Below are 13,845 nucleotides of genomic sequence, written 5' to 3' on the forward strand. Positions count from 1 at the left end.
ATTGGGTTCAACTATACAATTCCTGATATTTCGGTATGTGGAGTTCAGGTTAACCAGTGGGAGCATGGGGTCATTCATGTTGCCCTCTGCATGGGTATGGCAGTGAAGCAGGTAACTCAACATAGGATATTTGTCAGTGGTGGCAATTGTACAAGGTCTCAACCGTCAGTCCCTGCTTCAGATCACAGCCTCCAGAATCCCCCAACAGAGTCTGGCTGAGAGATTCTGGGTGTTTATAGTCCTCAGAGATACCTGGCTGAAGCTCTGTTCAGCCCACATTGGGCATTTGAGCATGCAGGAGAAACACATGCCCCTCGCCAGCTTCTCACGATATCTGGAGTTCTCAGGGTGAAGGTGGGGCCAGTGGGAGGCTTTGTGAACAACACAGCAGCTGAGCTGAATTTTGAGGGCTAAACTACAGGCTACACCAATTACGTGTCTTGGTCCTGCAGTGTTATCTCTCTCTGTGTGTGTCTCTTTCTGTCTCGTTTTCTCAGTGTGCAAGCAGTATTAGATCAGGGTGGGCTCAAAAGGTGGAGGTTGAAGGAAACATCCCTTTGTTTGGATTACAACATCCAGAATCCTCTTCCAGTAAAAACATTCCTTCATGACTGATGCCAGAAACTCCTTCCTCATTCAGAGGGGATCTTTGGGGAGGTCATTTTCACTGGGTGGGAGGCACAGCACATTCCCTTCCTTGGGGTCTCAATTAGACATGGGCTACATTTCTATTTGTATCTCCAGAGATATGAATATGAATAGCGGCACCACAGGTGCCACAGAGACCCAGTCCCTCGCCTCAGAACCGGCCGGCTGAGCAGGGAGACTCCCCGCCCCCCCCTATGCTGCAGTGGTCGGCTGCTCGGGGAGGCAGAGAAGCACTAGCGAGGTTCCTTCCCGGATTGGCATGACAACAGCAATAATGGACCCCAGCACTGTGTGGACCAGCTAGTTCTCAGGGGAGGTCATGGCCCTCCATGGCCCTCCATATTCATATCCCCAGGGATATGAATATAATTAGCCCATGTCCGGTCTCAATCACTATGGGCCAAATCCTATGGTTCAATACACTGTTATCCCAATTAAAAACCCAATTAGACCAGAATACAACAATGACTGAAGGATCCTTCACCCCCCCCCCCCATAAGCATATCCTGTTTGTCCCTTCTCGGAATAGTTTACAACCCCCTCAGTTGAACAAAACTCTTTCTGCCATAAGAGACAGACAGAGAGAGAAGGGGAGGGGGAGAGAGAACAGCTTCCACATCTCCAGATGCATCATGTTCATAGAATCATACTAGAATCATGGATTTGGAAGGATCTTATAAGGCCATCGAGTCCAACCCCCTGCTCAAGGCAGGAATCCAGATCAAATCAGATCTGGCAGATTGTTGTCCAATTTTCTCTTGAAGGCCTCCAGTGTTGGAACACTCACCATCTCCCAAGATCATGGGTTCCACTGTTGTACTGCTCTAACAGTTAAGAAGTTTCTTCCCAATATTCAGCCGAAATCTGCCTTCCAGGAGTTGAGCCTATTATTACATGTCCTGCATGCTGGGATGACTGAGGACAGATCCTGCCCCTCCTCTGCATGACTACCTTTCAAGTATCTCCCCTCAGACCTCTTTTCTCAGGACTAAACCTGCTCAGTTCTTTCCGCCTTTCCTCATGGGCATTGGTTTGAAGTCCCCCCAATCCACTTTCTTGGTTCTGCTAGTTATTATTGATTGTGGCACAAACGCAAACACTTTAAAATACAGTTAAAGTATTGCACATTCTTTTTGAATAGGCAAAGTTAAGAAGTACCTTTGACTAATGCTCTGGGCTTTATTGACATGGAAATACCCATCGATAATTGCTTCAGATTGAATTGTCCAGATTAGATCAGAATTTGTGGGTTTGGATGGAGGCACTCAGAAGCTATGCCAAAAGAGATCAAATAAGCAAACTTTTGACCAGTGATCTGGTGACAGTGCAGGCTATTTAAAAGGGACTACAACAGCTAAAATGGGATTACTCTTTTCTGGAAATGAGATATCCTGGATCCTGTGCTGACTAAGTTTATTGTTGGGTTGATGCATGGAGGAGCAGCATGTTACTTTGTCAGTCGAAATCATGGACCTTGCCAGTTCTGAGGTGCGGCGTATGTATATTTGTAAATACTGTACTCTCTCGGTGAAGGGAACGTCTGTGTCCAGAGTCTTTATTTTTGCTCTCAGTTTGGAGATTACTGAAGAATCTCAAATGGCATAAACGATACCGCTCCGTTATCTCCCACCAAATCTTAACAGGTTATGGGCCCAGGCTACCGACCTGTTAACGGGCTATTTTTGAGCCTCTCATGTTGTGAGAACAAGCCCATGTGCACAGCTTAATTTTTTGTTGTTTATGCGAGAGCATGAGAGAGAGAGCACCAATTCTTATCAGAATGGCAGTGACTGCTCCTAATTTCAAACTTCCCAGTCTAAATGAGAGGCACTATCTTTCTTGGGAGCTGAAGATGAGAATGTTCCTGCTCGGGGAAGGTCTTTGGGACATAATTAACAACCCACCAACTCCCATAAGGAGGGAGGAAGATATCCAGAGCAACCAACGTGCCTTGTGTATTATTATTTTGAGCTTAGAGGACAGTCAGTTATCTCTGGTCAGAGGAATTGACTCAGCACAACAACGCTGGTCAACATTAAGGAGGACACGTGTACGGGACTCTCTATCTTCTCAGATAATCCTCGCCAGGCAGCTCTATCGCTTGAGGCTGAAGCCAGGAGGGAGTGTATCCAAAAAACCTGGAACAGATGACCGGGATGTCCATCCAGCTTGAAGAAATGGGTTTGGAGTTTTCTGAATTGCATAAACTTTACTTAATTCTGTCAAGCCTTGATGCATCCTATGATGTATTGGCTGTGACATTGGAGGCAGTCCCGAGGGATCAGCTTACTCTGCCTTACATCTCTGTGAGACTCAGAGAGGAGGAGTCCAGAAGAGCAGTAAACCAGGTGGCAAGGAGCCAGCAAGCCCGAGCAGTCAAGGAAGCTGTACCTAGACAGCACGAAGTTCCAGGCGTCTTGAGAGTGAAAAGGTGTTTTTTCTATGGAAGTACCTCACATCGGCTAAAGTCCTGTCCGGAGAGAAAGGTTGAAATTCTCATCCAGCAGAGCTTCAGGAGGGAAAGGCAAGCGGTGGCAGCTGAAGCAGAGAAGCAGAATCGACAGATTCCAGAGGCTTCAGGCCTTTACCAGGCTGAGCATTTTCAAGGACGAGACTGGATCCTTGACAGCGGAGCCAGCTACCTCGTGACCAGGAATCCGGAGTTGCTTATTTCCAGGGACAATTGCAAGTTACAATGTGTAAGCTTAGCAAATGGATTGTGTTCCCCTGTAACAGCACAAGGTTCTGTTCAAATACCTGGTTTAGGTAAGCTTGAAGAAGTATTGTTGATACCCCAATTAAACAATTTGCTGAGTGTGAAATGCTGAACAGAAAAAGGGTTTGAAGTAACATTTAATGATTTTTGCTGTAGTTTAGTCGTTAAGTCGCGTCCGACGCTTCGTGACCCTGTGGACCAGAGCACGCCAGGCCCTTTCCTGGAGAAAACATTTAATGATACAGGCTGTATTATTAAAAGGAATAGTAATGTCTGTGGGCAGGCTGAACAGTGCAAGGGCTTGATTAAATTAATACACATAGACCACCTGCAAGCATGTCTAAGCCTGATTAAGCCTGAACATGATCAATGCATACATTTACTACCCAGGAGGTTTGGTCACATAGGGTACAACTTAATTAAGAAAACAAACCTTTTGAACAGTGATCTGGTGACAGCAGAGGCTTTTTAAAAAAGGGATCACAACAGCTAAGCTCTTTTCTGGAAATGAGATATCCTGGATCACATTGACACTAGTCCCTTCTCCCCCCTCTCCCTAGGAACAGTTGATTGACAGTTATTTAGAGGACACCCTACTCTTTCGAAGGTCATTTTTTGTTCATAAGATCATGGCCTTGTTGCCTTCCTCCTTCGAATTGTCCCACTGTTTCCTCTTTCATGGCAGTAAATCATTGGTTCATTAGCACCACGCCTTTCAGTAAAGCATCTGTTCATGACAACTTTTCTTTGATTCCTGTCTGTTTGCTTTCCGAACACACGGAACAGCGGGGGAAAGATTTAGCTAAATAATTACTCAATCTTTGCAATCCACGGCATAAACACTTATTTCGTCCACCTCCTTTAAGAAAATAGGCAGAACAGATGGAAAAAAACCCTGCTTGCCCCCTCCTGTGCCCCCTAAATGGTACACTGCATCAGCACAGCCCTAATAGGCTGAAAAACCCCACTATTTTTGCTTCTTTTCTCTGTTCCTCTGTGGTGTGGGCATAGGAAGGGAGTTTTTAATTTCCCAACATCATGAAGTGGCTGTCTTCTTAAGCTGCTTAATGATGTTGGGAAAGTGAAAGCGGAAGGGAAGAATTAAAACAGCAAGCTTTGGTTTGAGTCCATCGATTGCATGTGCTGGAAACAACCCCAGATGGACTGATCCTGCCCACGCCTAAAAAAGTGTAGCCCCTGATTAGGATCCAGAATGGTGCAGGTGAGAACGCTCTGGGGTTGGGCTATTTTACACTGGTACTTAGGTCATCTGGTTTGTTGCAAAAGGAATGAACCAACCTGTCCCCACCAACAGTCCAAGCAGTGAGACAAATGCTTATGTAGCCACCCCCCTGGATACACATAAGATATTACAGGTGCTCTTCAGACAAACTCTTCTGATGCACTGAGTTGGTTATGATGATGATTGGAAGACACATCCCAGCAACAATGAATGTCTGGTGAACATGAGAAGGGGTCCTCCACTTTAATCCTACCATATCCATAGAAAGCAATATCTTAGTCTATGGCCCCACACAACCATAAGGGGCTTTGTTTCGAATCCTCTCTCTTGATTAAATGAAAAATCAGAAAACTGGACATTTGACAACAACAACAATGTGTCACACCTCATTTGCGAATGTCCAAAAATTGAACAAACAGATTACAAAGTTAGACATGATTCAGTGGCAAAGTTAGTGCATTGGTTGTTATCAAAAAATATATATAACTTGCCAGCCTCCAAAAACTTGTGGGAACATCAGGTAGAGAAGGGGTCAGGAAATGAGGAAGTCAAGATCTTGTGGGATTTCCAGTTCCGAACAATCCAGCCAGCTAACTCATTTATAAAGAAAGCTTGGGGGTGATTAGCTTAGAAAAAAAGTAGGTAAGGAGAGGCAAAAAGAAGTCTAAAATTATGTCTAGTGTAGCAAAAGTAGAAAGGCAGGTGTATGTTTCTTATACAGTACTGTTGGGACCTTGAGTCATTGAATCTGAAAAGGATCAGTTTCAGAAGGGACAAGGGGAAGTACTTGTTCATGCACAGTTAAACTGTGGAACTCACCACTACAAGATACTAAGACGTCTGGAGACAACAGCTTTAAGGGAGGAGAGGATAAATTGAAAGATGTTAGGACCATATGCGGCTACTTGTCAGGGTGGTTATGCATCACCTCCCATTATCAGAGCCTTCATATATCAGTTGCTAGAGAATATGACATAAGAAGAGGAACTCCAGTCACATCTTACTGGTAGGAATCTTGGTTGGCTAAGTTGTAAAGAGAATATAAAACTAGATATGATTTATTTCTCTTCATGTATTTCTTAAACTTATTCCTCTTCATGTATTTCTTAAACTTGTATATTGCTGGATTAAAGTGAAGCAGTACTCTAGGCAGCTACCAATCAAATAAAACCAAATAGAGTGGTGCCTCGCATTACGACGTTAATTCATTCCAGCGAAATCGCTGTAGAACAAAAATGTCGTAAAGTGAAAATAAAAAAGCCATTGAAACGCATTAAAACCTGGTTAATGTGTTCCAATTGGCTAAGAACTGACCATCCAGAGAAGATCCTCCATAGGGGTGGCCATTTTCGGGTGCCTGTGCAGTGAAAAATGGCTCCTAAACACAGTGGGGAGCCATTTTGAGCACCCGGTGGCCATTTTGAAAACCCGACAATCAGCTGTTTTGATCGTCGGGAAGTGAAAATTGGTTCCCGAAACAGGGAACCGATCATCACGCAGCGAAAATGTTGTTTTGTGATCACAAAAACCTTGTCGTAATGAGAATTCATTGTTAAACAGAGCGCCCATCTTGCGAGGCACCACTGGTACAGTAATATAAGAAGAAAAATAAACAGCAATCAGATCAGATCAGATCAAGTTGAAACATCGTGAGACAAACAGACCAAGAGCATCAAACCATAAGTGGAAGGGACCCACAAACCGGCTAATTCACTGATGCCATTGGAAGCCTCTATAAAGAGCATCATCTTCAGCAGCCTTGTAAAGGTTGGGAGGGAGGGGGCCAGGCGCAGCTTGGCCAGAAGCCCATTCTGAAAGGTTGGCCACAGTTGGGAAAGCTTGGTTGTTAGCCTGTTGTTTTTCTTCTGGCCTCCCTCGGTGTGGCAACCCAAAGGAACATGGCCTGCGATGCTCTAGTGGCACTCTGACAAGATCTAGCAAAACGTTCTTACAGTGAGTCACAGCAGTCATGCTGCCACACCTGTATGTGTGGGTTATGTGCCATGAAATCAGAACTCACTTGAAGGTCACCCAAATAGGGCCTTCAAGGTAGAAGAAATGTTTAGGAAGTGGTTTTACCAGGTCCACCCCTCCCCCTGAGCATTTTAATCCCAAACTGGTATTCGAACTCCTAGTCTTTCACAGTATCCACTGTACTACACTGGGTAGCACCCATGTTGTTGTTTAGTTGTTCAGTCGTGTCTGACTCTTCGTGACCCCATGGACCAGAGCACGCCAGGCCCTCTTGTCTTCCACTGCCTCCCGGAGTTGGGTCAAATTCATACTGGTAGCTTTGAGGACACTGTCCAACCATCTCGTCCTCTGTCATCCCCTTCTCCTCTTGCCCTCACACTTTCCCAACATCAGGGTCTTTTCCAGGGAGTCTTCTCATGAGATGACCAAAGAATTGGAGTTTCAGTTTCAGGATCTGTCCTTCCAAGGTTGATTTCCTTTAGAATTGATAGGTTTGTTCTCCTTGCAGTCCAGGGGACTCTCAAGATTCTCCTCCAACACCACAATTCAAAAGCATCAATTCTTCGGCGGTCCGCTTTCTTTATGGTCCAGCTCTCACTTCCATACATCACGACAGGAAAAACCATAGCTTTGACTATTCCGACTTTTGTTGGCAATGTGATGTCTCTGCTTTTTAAGATGCTGTCAAGGTTTGTCATTACTTTCCTCCCAAGAAGCAGTCTTTTCAAATTTCGTGGCTGCTGTCACCCTCTGCAGTGATCATGGAGCCCAGGAAAGTAAAATCTGTCACTGTCACAGTACCCATACCCATACATAATAATTCTTTTCCCCAGAAGGTCTAAAGGTCCCATATTTAATCTCTGGCACTCTGAGTTGAAAGGATGATGTACTAGGTGATGAAAAAAAAGTCATCCTTTGTCCCAAGAGAGTGGACAACGGGCACCATTCAAAGCAGGCCTGAAGGAACTTCCTTGTGCTCAAGGTTGGGCAGCCTGTAAGCCGGAAAAAAATGCAAGAAATTTCAAGTGGCTGTTTTATAGCTGTTTTAAAGAGCATTGGCACTGTACCCACTGATATGACTTAGCTCCACATTTAAATTCCTGGTCCTTTGCCAGCAGACAAAAAAAAAAAAAATTACACAAAACCCTGAATAAATACGAGGGACTCTTCACACCCCTCCTGACATTGCCAAGATCCACTGGAGCTTTCCTCTGTGTTGACACCACCGTCGTAGCTGGATCCAACCATGAAGCCCTTCTGTTTTTCCTTTGCTGTGGTCTTCCTGGCTTTTCACATCCAGGCCAAGCCTGATCCCTCACTGCTTGAGAAACTGGGACAGTACGAAGGGTCTGTGCGGGCAGCTTTTCAGAGAGATGGTAAGTCCGGCCCAAGAATGATGTACATTTTGTGCAAAGCCCTCACTCCTCTTGGCATTTTGTGCAAAAACTTTGCATTTTTTTCATGGTTGTGGGGGAAATGCACAGCTTTTTAAAAAAATAAAAATCAAGCAACAAAGTTTTCGTGCAAAGTATATTTTCGTCCACTCCCCCTTTTTTTCTAATCTGAAGCTGAGAAAAAGAAGTACGCACTTGTTTGCCCTGTGCAGAAGGGGGAGGGGGAGAGTGGATGAAAATGTACCATTGTAATGGTTGACAATTCTTACAGTGATATATTGAGATAGCCATTATTGGTCAAGTGTGGAAAAAAAATCTGCAAACATTGTTGATGTCTGAATCTATAAGTGTGCTTTTTGGACTGCAGTTCAGTGCTGTGGCATTCTTGAGGCTGTTTCTTTATATTCTTCTACAGACAGAGATTTGTTTTCCCACTCTATTGAGTATTATAATAAAAATCTCAGAGTTGGAAAGGACCTTATAGATCCTAGGGTCCAGCCCTGTTAAGGAAGCACAGTGGGGAATTAACCCCCCCCCCACACACACCTCTACCTTCACCACTGAGCTATCCAGCATTTCCCCAATAATCTTAGAACTGCTTAGCTGAAAGGGATCCCTAAGGATCATCCAGTCCAGCCCCTCTCAGGGAGGCCCCGTGGGGGAATCGAACTCCCAACCTCTCGCTCCACAGCCAGATGCCTCAACCACTGAGCTATTGAGCCTTTTAGAAATTAGACTGATACTTAGAAGACGTCCCTTCGTTGAAATACAGCTCTCACCATGCTTCCAGGTGGCGTGCCCAGTGACTAGCTATTTGGGGGGGATTCTGGAATTTGTAGTTAAAGCAAACCACAAACCACTATACCAGACATGAAAAGAATGTGGTCAAAACTTTCTCCGTGGGAGCCCCTCAAGATGCACACGGCCATCTCCTTTTCACTTCCCACCTGTGTCCCTCGCATTTTGTATAAAGCCATCTGTGATATGATGCCAGAACAGGTAGAGTTTTATACAGGGCTGGATTAAAACACCCATTTGTAGGTGATGAATTTAGGCAGCTGTCTCATATAGCAAGAACATACCCGATTAGGGTGAGGATATATCAGCAGCTGAGAAACAGTGACATCTCTCCTTGTTCCCCTAAATGTCCTACAGTACATTTGCCCAATATATGCCTTTATTTATTTATTTAAAATATTTTTTACCCTACCTTTCTCCCTCAGAAGGACCCAAGGAGGCTTAAACAATTGAAAGGTAATATTTAAGCCGAAAACAATGAGTCTACAACGGGTGGTTTATGCCATTAAAAGACAATATTTAAAGCTAAGAACAATGAGCGGCAGCCATTACACCATGAAAAGACGATACTAAAGCCGAAACAATAAGTTTCACTAAGCAGATATTAGAAAGGAACAAACCAAATGGGTCTATCAGTTAAAGTAAGCCACTTCTAAAAAAGGTTTTTGCAATAAAGAAAGGAATTATTATTATCCTTTCAGAGCTACGCAGTGTGGTGTACTAGACAAAATGGTGGACAAGGACTCGGGAAGCCTGGGTTCAAGTCTTCACTCAGCCACAGAGACTCGCGGGGAAGGGAGTGGGCCTGGTAAAGCCACTCCTTAAATATCTCACGGACCTCGAAAGCCCTACTAGGGTCGCTATGAGTTACTTCCAGCTTGACGATCTTTCCATATACTGGAAGGAATAACAGCAAGAAAACAGCTGTTGTTGATTTAGAGGATTAAGGAAGCAGGTAGAATCAGAAAAGAGAGAAAGGCCTGCCACATGGAATGGCTCGATGGCTGAATGGTTTAGGTATCGGAGGCTGGGAGTTCGAATCTCCTTGACAGAAGCTGGACTTTATGATCCATAAGGTCCCTTCCAGCTCTGCAGTTCTAAGAGCTAAGGTAGGATTTATATTGATTTAAATTCAGATCACAGAAACATGACTTTTCAATAATAATAATAATAATAATAATAATAATAATAATAATAATAATAATAATAATAATAATAATAGTAGTAGTAGTAGTAGTAGTAGTAGTAGTAGTAGTAGTACTAATAGTAGTTATTGTTGTTGTTTTGTTGTCGTTGTCGTTGTCATTGTCGTTGTCGTTGTCATTGTTGTTGTTGTTGTCGTTGTTGTTGTTGTTGTTGTTGTTGTTGTTGTTATTATTGTTTCAAACTACTCCCTGGCTCCGATAGACATCTCTTGCTCAAATTATGGCTGCACAGGGCAAACAATCTCTCATGGACATATACCTAGCTCTAGTTTAAATCTTGCTTTCATTTCAATCTGTGAAAATGAAAGGCTAGATATATGAAACATTCCAGAATAGGCTGTTAACCAAAGTAAATAGATGACATGGATGGTGTGACCCAAGCCAAAGGATCCAGAGGCCAGGCACGTCACCTTTCCGCTCTATGGGTTTTCCAGGATAAAAGGCTAGGGATGGGCACAAACTAAACCGTAAACCAGAAAAAAAAATGGGCGAACTGGGCTGGTTCGTGGTTTGGTTGGTGACCTGATTAGAGGATACCGTGTTTCCGAAGCAAAACAACACTCTGAACTTTTTTTGCCTTTGGTGCTTTGTTTGGCTTCGGCAGAATGAGATGCCTGCCCTTCCCACTGCCCCTACTGCCTCTCTGCTTGCTCCTCCTCCCTCCTCTTCCTCTTCTTCCTCCCCCTCCTCTGGTGCTGCCTCCTCAGAGGCAGTGGGCTTGGCTTCCCTGCCGGAAGCCGGACCCCATTGCCTCTTCACATGTGCCCCACTGCCCAGCTGACAGGTGGGTGCATGCTTAGAAGCAGCACTCCCGGCTCTTGGTAAACCAATTCACTTTTCCAGGGGTTCGTGGTGGTTTGAGCTTTGCCACGAACCACGTACCATCACGAATAGAGATGGGGGTATTCGTATATGTATACCCCCCACACAGGTGGCAAGAACAATGGTCTGCCCCCCCTGGAGCCAGACGGTCCACTCACAATTTGGCCGTTACCGCCGGCTCCGCGATCTTTCAGATCACTCTGGAGCTCGTGATCCGCTCGCCTCTCCTGACAGGCGGTGGGATGTCAAGTCTCCCCGCCAGGTCGAAGAGCAGATCACCAATCGTGAGCTCCAGAGTGACAGGAAGGATTGCGGAGCAGGTGGCACTGGCGGACCCTCATTATCACCACCTGTGCGGGAGTATTCAGATTCATACACGAATACGAATACCCCCATCTCGAATCACGAATCACCATTTTTTTGTTTTTTTGTTCAGGCTCATCTCTAGACATAGTCTTTGGGATCTTGAAAGGATTAAGCAGTTGCTTCAGACATTGATATTAGGGACGTGGTGGCGCTGCGGGCTAAACCGCAGAAGCCTGTGCTGCAGGGTCAGAAGACCAAGCAGTCGTAAGATCGAATCCACGCGACGGAGTGAGTGCCCGTTGCTTGTCCCAGCTCCCACCAACCTAGCGGTTCGAAAGCATGTAAAAATGCAAGTAGATAAATAGGGACCACCTCGGTGGGAAGGTAACAGCGTTCCGTGTCTAAGTCACACTGGCCATGTGACCACGGAAGATTGTCTTCGGACAAAACGCTGGCTCTATGGCTTGGAAACGGGGATGAGCACCGCCCTCTAAAGTCGAACACGACTGGACAAAAATTGTCAAGGGGAACCTTTACCTTTTACCTTCAGACATTGATAGATGTGCCCTGTGTGAATCAGACTTTAACTTTTCATCTACTAAATTAAGTACTGTTCAATCCTCTCCCCCTGCCCATCCACTAATCTGTTCCCTTTACATTCAAGACCTGAATATGAAAACATAAACAAACATCAGGCTGGAAGACTCCATATTTATTTATTTTTCTTTTTGCAAGTCAATTGAAGCTGAACAAATCCCTTGAGGTTTTAGGCCTGCCCCCCATCTCATTTCTCATGCCATCATGATTTTCCATAAAATCATAAAATGAGGGCGTCGGGAGGGGGTCTCGAAGGCCATCGAGTCCAACCCCGTGCTCAATGCAGGGATCCAAATCCAAGCAGATCTGACAGAGGTGTTGTTAGGTAGATTGAACTAAACGCTTTTGCTTCTGTTTTCTTTCCCAAAAAGAATATAGGTAGACAGGAAAGATTGGCAGGGAGAAACGAGAGGATGAAATAAAACCTGCTTTCAGTTCTTCTTATTGCTGTTTTTCAAAATGATAAACCCTTAAGTAATAAGTGTTATCTCTTTTTTTGTGTCTTTGTGCAGAGCCCGGACTTCCATTCACAAACACGGTGGGGAAAATTTATTGCCTCAGCCCGTGGGGATACTGCTTATTCCGGGATTATCAGTGTTCATCGGGCTTTGTGATGAAGGAAGAATTCAACAACTGTCCTAACACCCGTACACTCAAATGTTGTGTTCTTTGAGGAATCTGGACGACGTGCCAACGTATTCGGCTGAGAACAGTCTCCAGCCACTGAGAAGGATGATCTCTTTGTTCCCTTCAATCAATCATCTGGGTGGTCCTTCTTCTCCTCTTTCAGATGGATAAGAAATTTCACAGGGACATAGACCTGTTCCGTTTTGTCTGCTTCAGGTGAATCAATCTCAAATAAATTTCACAACTTTTTCACTTAGTGCCTTATGTTATACAGATGGTGCAGGAGAGATTCTTTGTGAAAGCACACTCTGGAAACGGAGTGCAGAACCCAAGAATCATTAAGAGAACACCAGCAGGATGCCTCTGATGTACATCTCAAGATACTATACTGTGTGTGTGATGAGATAAATGAGTCACAAGGCAGGATCTCTCCCTCCTATTCCAAAATTAAAATTTTCTGGTCCAAATCGCTAAAAAATGGAGTTTTACTGCCCAAGAAAGTGCAATCTCGCACCTGTGCTTCTTGCATTTTGCCGGTAGCCCGTCGGACATCTGGAGGAGCGACTGTTAGTGCGGTTGATTGCACAACAGACAACTGGCAAAATAGCTAGTTTGTTTGCACAATTGTGTTGGCACCATTGCACAATCCAAAAGGAGCCTGGCTCATTTTTTTTTTCTGAAATTACTCAATGAGCCACGGAAGAATAATAATACAATAACTGAGTTTTAGAATCAGACGCGGTCCCAAGGGGCATCTAGTCTGACCCCTTGCAGGTGGGAGGCTTTCCAAGGGATCGCATCCGACTGTTAGACAGCTCTTACCCCATCAGAAGGTTCTACTTAATATTTAGTTGTAAGCTCCTGCCCTGTAAGTTGAATGGATCAATTCATGTCCAGCAGAAATGAAGTTCCATCTAGCAGTCCTTTGGATAGTTTAGGATGGCTATCATCGGTGTTTTGTGTTGTCTAGTTACTTCTAATGTATGGCAATCCAGATTTGGTTTTGGAGATACATACTCATCTTCAAGAGTTTCCATGACTGAGGATGAATTTGAACTCAGGTTTTCAGAGTCCTAATAGAATCCTACTTCTGCAAGATCACATTAGTCCTCAGTGGTTATCACGGAGGATCAGCAGCAAAAACAAACCAAAAGTATGTTTTCCAGGTGTGTGTGTTCAGTCGTTTAGTCGTGTCCGACTCTTCGTGACCCCATGGACCAGAGCACGCCAGGCCCTCCTCTCTTCCACTGCCTGACGGAGTTGTGTCAAATTCATGTTGGTTGCTTCGATGACACTGTCCAACCATCTCATCCTCTGTCGTCCCCTTCTCCTCTTGCTGTCACACTTTCCCAACATCAAAGTCTTTTCCAAGGAGTCTTCTCTTCTCATGAGATGGCCCACGCTGTTTTCCAGGTAGAGAATACTAAGAAGTTGTTTCCCATTCCCTTCTTCTGGGGAAGCCCTGGGACTGTGCAGTTTGCCCAAGGCTACCCAGGCTGCCCTTTTTTGGGAAAC

At 44.7% G+C, this 13,845-nt stretch overlaps 1 long non-coding RNA gene across 1 annotated transcript; it reads left to right on the plus strand.

Annotated features, from left to right (window-relative positions):
• The first annotated feature begins 6,789 nt into the window (after positions 1-6,789).
• Positions 6,790-13,562, plus strand: LOC140703304 (uncharacterized). Its single transcript, XR_012082742.2, has 2 exons — positions 6,790-7,957; positions 12,216-13,562. It is a non-coding gene; the product is annotated as an uncharacterized LOC140703304 (long non-coding RNA).
• Positions 13,563-13,845: the final 283 nt, after the last annotated feature.

Source organism: Pogona vitticeps, chromosome 1 (assembly GCF_051106095.1).
Source record: "Pogona vitticeps strain Pit_001003342236 chromosome 1, PviZW2.1, whole genome shotgun sequence".
Classification (NCBI taxonomy): domain Eukaryota; kingdom Metazoa; phylum Chordata; class Lepidosauria; order Squamata; family Agamidae; genus Pogona; species Pogona vitticeps.